Here is a 6,290-nt window from a genome sequence, read left to right on the forward strand (position 1 = left end):
TCATTTACACTGAGATGTGTCTAAATCTGTGAGTTTCCTGGTAGTCAAATTGTTCTCTTGTTCTTTCTTTCAATAAAGTTTTCAGTAATTTGGCTTTATGCAGTAGTATCCTTTATCTTCCCATTTTACAGTTTCTTTGAACTTTATCACTTACTTCTAGTGTGCCATGACATTAAATCAAAAAATGCCAGGCCACCAAAATTTTCAGATACTCAGAGGACAGCAGTCTGCTGCAAGCAGACATATTTATACACATATACATATATTTTTTGGTCTTCTTATAGTTAGCATAATGGATACACAAAGATTTCCATTTTCTAATCTCTGGTATATAGGAATAGGATAGGTTATATGACAAAGGAAAATGAAAGATGCAGATCAAAATATAATTGCTAATCAGCCTTCATATGGGGAATCATCCTGGAGTATGTAGGTAGGACCAATGTAATCAGAAGAATCCTTACTAAAAGGAAGAGTTAGGCAAAAGACAAACATCTAGAGACATGTCAGCATGAGAGGGACTAGGCTTAACAATGTCAGCTTTGAAGCTGAGGAATGAGGCCAAAAGCCAAGGAATACATGCAGTCTTTAGCAGCATTTTAATATACTTTGAATAATTAATCCAGCATTTTAAATGTTCTGTCTCATGAGCCTTTCTCAGTCTATACTTATCTATATTACCAGAAACATTAATCCAGGGAAACATCTTCACCAAAATAAAATTTGTATTCATCTATTGTCAATGCAAGATTCAGACTCCTGTAGCTTACCTCAAATAATTATGGGGGCTGGGGATATAGCTCAGTTGGTGGAGTGTTTGCCTTGAATGCACAAGTCCCTGGGTTCAATCCCCATGCACCACAATAAAAAAAAAAGGATTAGGAGAAAAGATGGGTTGTTTGGGTCAGATCTTCTTGTCATTTTCACTTACTTTTAGCTAGCTGAATAATCATAGCTTCTTATTTTTATTCTTGCTATCCCTGAAAAAATCCATAATTATATTATTTAATGCTTAGCTTCCCATACCTCTGCTAAGAATTACATCAGGATGATAATTCATTTTCATTTTTTTGGTATGGTGGATGGAAATGAGATCTTTACACATGCTAAATATATACTCTATCACTGAGTCACACCCTTCATTTTGTTTAGAAAACATTTGTAGGCCTTAACCAGTATTTTTTAAAAAAGGAAGGAATGGGGAGCAGTGTAGGTCTTGACTGATTCACATGTAAGGAATGGGCAGGCATGGTGGCTCATGACTGTAATCTCAGTGACTAGGAGTCTGAGGAGGATCACAAGTTGAAAGCCAGCTTCAGCAATTTATCAAAGCCCTAAGCAATTTAGTGAAATCATGTCTCACAATAAAACATAAAAAAGGCTGAGGATATGGCTCAGTAGTTAAGCACCCCTGGTTTCAATCCTTGGAACAAAAAAGCACAAATTATGAATGTAGTAATTTCAATAGTAACCCTTTCTTGCTCTGTACATCTGTAAGCTGTAAATCTCATGGTTCTCAAAAGCTTCATAAAAACTTAATCTTTGGCATTTTCTCTAATAAATATATAATGTTATTTTTTTTGCTCTGATATTTAGTTAGTAAGAGCCCATATGCTTTTGATTTTTCATAGCTCCTTGAAAATTTTTCTCTACAAATTTTTATGGTACTTGGGATTGAACCCAGGGCCTCACACATTCATCTACATCTGTAGCACCCCACCCTCTTTGTTTTAAATTTTGAGACAGTTTCTTGCTAAGTTGCCCAAATTGGCCTCAAACTTATGATCCTCCTTCCTCAACCTTCCAAGAAGGCATGCACCATCACCAAGTCTTGTCCGATTTTGATATTCTTTCTTTATACTTTGAAAAGTTATAAATGTATGATTTTAAGTAATTTATTTTCTCTAATTTCAGTAGTGTTTTGAATGAGTGGAAAATTGTGTATACATACTGCAATCTAAAATGTAAACTTTGTATAGAAGTTTTATAATGGAAATATTCCATATTACTTTTATAAGATTACATTAACTTATTCTATATACAATAGAATCTCACACAATGATAAATATGAAATCTCACTCAAGGTTGGGCATGATGGTGCATGCTGGTAATCCTATTACTCAGGAGACTGAGGCAGGAGAATGACAAGTTTGAGGTCAGACTCAGTGACTTAGAGAGGCCCTAAGCAACTTGGTGAGACTGTCTCAAAATATAAAATAAGAAGGGTTGAGGATGAAGCTTAGTGGTAGTATCCCCCTGATAAAAATGCCTAGTACCCCACCACACACACACACACACACACACACACACAACTCACTGTAAATATTGAAATAGTTTTACATCTGTGACTATGAGAGACTAGCAAAATATAGGGCATAATATTAAAAATAATTCCATTTAGGCAAAATCAAATATAAATACATTAAGATAAATCTAATTCACATAAAATATCAGTGTCACATGAATGAAAGGTGTTAATACTGTGACTACACCTTACTATTTGGTCTATCTTAAGAAACAGACAAATCAAAGTTAAATTATTATAAATTAATGTTCCATGGAACATATTGGAATGTTAGCAATAGGAGATAAAAATAAAATACAGGCAAGATTTTGCATTCAAATCATTAAACATAAACTCTGATTATAGTCAAATTATTTGTTACTTTGACTCTATGTATCTAAAACCTTAAAAAAATAGTGAATATTCCAATAAAGGGATTAATTTCATAAATGTTTATAGGTATATACACCATATAAGAATTTTATCAAAAAAGCCAATTAGAATATTAAAAATATGGAAAATTACATCATAAGCATAAGTAGTAAATCAAACAATAAGTACCACATGATCACTATGGATTATGATATATAGTTGTATTTGTCCTGGCAAGCTGTTCATCATGTATCATTTAGGGTATTTGTCTATAAAATGAATTATATTATGCTATTAAATAATACACCTTTGATCAAATAAAACAAAAATATTAACAATGTCTATGTCTGATAGGTGGAACTAAGTATGATTTAATAATAATCTTTGACTTATTTGAATTCTCTAAATTTTCAAGAGTAATAAGTTATGAATACGAGAACAGACTTTACACCAGAAACAACTTGCATGAATTAAAATTACAACTTTGTTTTAGACTAGCAGTGTGTTTTGGTTAAGTCACTAAGTTTACCCACATGTAAGCTGCAAATAATAATATTACAGGTTGAGTGTTCCTAATCCTAAAACCCTAAATTCAAAACTCTTTGCATTGCCAACATGACACTATTCTTAAATATAAAGATAAAAGAAGTTTAATTTCAACATTTAAATAGCAACACAAAATAAAATAAATCAACTCACAAGTTTTGGTTCTTGACATATATTTAGCTTTCATTTTTGATTGGTGAAGAGATATAAATGATTACCTCAGGACTGTTTATCATGTAAATTGACAGCAATAGAAAATACTTATGTTTTGTTGTTCCTAACTTGCATTTAAAGCAAAACGAACACCCACTACACATATAATTTATATCTAAATGCCTAGAAGAAGCTATATCTCAAGACTAACACAAAGCAAGGACAGCTTCCTCACAAATCTGAATTGTGTTCAATAAGAAAATATATGACTTTTCTTTCCCACTCCTGAATGTCTTTGCTTTGTTTTAAATATCAAATAACTAGAGCATAACAGACAAAGGCACTTTATAAATACCCAGACAAGTACTTGGTATTCCCAGAATAGATTGTCCCTTCTCTATTATCAATACAAATAATTCATTCTCAGTATCAATGGATGTTTGCAACTACTGTAATTCTTTCCAAAAGACACAGGTGAAATTTGGACTGAAATATTTCTGTTAAATAAATTATCTTTCAAACATTCAGAATGTAAACACAGGTAAAACCAGCTTTCCAAATGTGTGTCTGTCTTCTCAAAAGTGTAGAATTAACTGAATTATAGAACAAGGCATTTGGTTTTCACAGGTCTTTTGACATTCTCTTTGAGCATTGACATAACACATTAGGGAATGTGCTTTTCTTTCATCTGTATTTTATGTTATAGGTGGCTTCCTTGAAAGGTCAGAAAATTCCCAGATGCTGCTGCCTATTGAGTAACTGGGCATGAGGGTAACCTCAAAAGAGGAATTCATCAGCCATTTTCAAATTAGCCTTCTTTCCTCATTTTGAGCATATCAGTGGTCAACTTAAATATTCATTATTGAATCAAGATGCAAAAATTTTAAAACGAGCACACGAATAAAATTTAAAGAAGAGTTGGAATACTTGGAATTAAATATTTCTTTTCTAGTTATATTTGAAAAAAATCCATTAAGTGGCTCACAAATGAAGTAATTGTACGTCTTCTATACTTGACTAAGAAAATTTAAGAAGGCATGCTCAGATATTTCAATTTAATTTCTAAAGCTTCAGGACCCTTGAGGGCTGGGGAGGTAGCTCAGTGGTAAGCACTTGCCTAGCATGTGTGAGGTTCTGGGTTGCATCCCCAGAGGCACACACACAAAAATATTAAGGACCTTGTTCATAAGTCCTAAACTCTTTTCTCAGTCTTCTCTTGTGGAGGAGTTCAACCTGAAGATAAAAATTAATCATACTTTAAGAAATCTGTACAATTAATGCATATTAATCAAAATATAATTGAAAAATAATCTGTTTCCAGGAGGGTTAAATGACAAATTCAGATTAAGAAGAGTCAAATCAGTAAAAAGTGAGAAAGTCAGAATTCTTTGACTTTGTTATTAGTGCTGAAACTTGGATGTACCCAAGTGAGATCACAGTGCAGCTAGAAGAGTGTGTGAGGTGAAGAATGGGAATTAGATCTATGTCTAGTCTGGAGTCTGTCATTGAATCCTGAAGTGTGCTTGGGTTAGCAAAGTGTTTGCTTTTAGAAAAACTAGTAGTAAAAGCATAGCTCATTCAAATTTTAGTGAGTTATTCTTTGTGCCATACAATAAAAACTAAAGAGGAGAACAAAAACAACTTTTGATTTGAAGAAAGTTAATGGTATTTCATTAACAAACTGTAAATAGTAACAGCATAAGTTGGATGGGAAGCTGCTTTCACAGGCCATAAATGCTTAATGTTTATTACCAATAAAAGTCAAAGGAGCATTTAGTAAAGCAGTTTACCAAACAAACATTAAATACTTTAATGCATTAGCTTCAGTGGACAGAATCAGGCTATTTAATTAGCAATAAGTAATCTGTTAAGCTTTGATTCACCACAAATGATGTGCAGCTTAATACGGGATGATAGTCTTTGAAAGCAAGTGATGAGGACAAGAGCCAGTTTGGGGTAACAGGATGATACACTTGAAAAGATGGGATGAAAATAAAGACCAATTTTGGTATAATTAAGTCTCATACAGAACTAAAAGTAGCAGCATACTTATCTTACTTTTCATGGTGTGGTACAAAGAAAACGACTCTCAATTTTTAGAGTTTTTTTTTAACCTAAGCTTCAGTTTCTTCATCTGTAAAATGAGTCCTCTTTTACTGGGTGGCTATAGGACTAATGATTTACATATGCATTGTTCTGGGAAATGATGAATATTCATATTTTAAATTTTTAGTTTATATTATTTGACTCTTCTGTTTCCTTTATTGATTGTGAACACACTAGCTCTTTCTATTACTAATACTAGTAGTGCCATTCTATGAGAACAATGTGGGATAAGCTATAAAATCCCTTTGGTATTCAGAAATAAGAAAATCACATATTTAGTGAGAAACATTTATTACAAGGGTATATAAGACATGACTTAATTTGCCACTTGTCGACAGAATTTTATAATTTCTAACATTGGAATATATGCTGTTCTGCATAGAAAAAGAAAAGGAAAAAACACACATTATCATTTGTAGCAGCAGCCTGAGCTGAGTAATATAATTTACATTTATTGATCTAGAATTTTTACTTCCCCAAAGATATTTTGTTTGGGTGTTTTTATTATCATTTACTGTAAGAGAGTTGGGTCAAACCACCTCAGAGTGATTAGTTATTCTTGTATCCAGCTAATCTATAGGTGCATTCCACTTGTGCACTGTTCCCTAAACGTCAATTGTGTCCAATTTTGCAGATTTCACTTTTCTTACATAGTACCTCAAAGGAAATAGTGTAGCTTTTGCTGGAATGACCTGTTGGGGCTACTCTACTTAAAATGGAGAACTTATTTAATGGAATGTTGAAAAGTTTTATGGAAATGTTTTGACAACATTTATTATGAAGCATGGCATTCTTTAGATAAGGCACTAAGGAATTTATATATGTTAAC

The sequence above is a fragment of the Marmota marmota genome, unplaced genomic scaffold, assembly GCF_001458135.2.
Source record: "Marmota marmota marmota unplaced genomic scaffold, marMar, whole genome shotgun sequence".
NCBI classification, from domain to species: domain Eukaryota; kingdom Metazoa; phylum Chordata; class Mammalia; order Rodentia; family Sciuridae; genus Marmota; species Marmota marmota.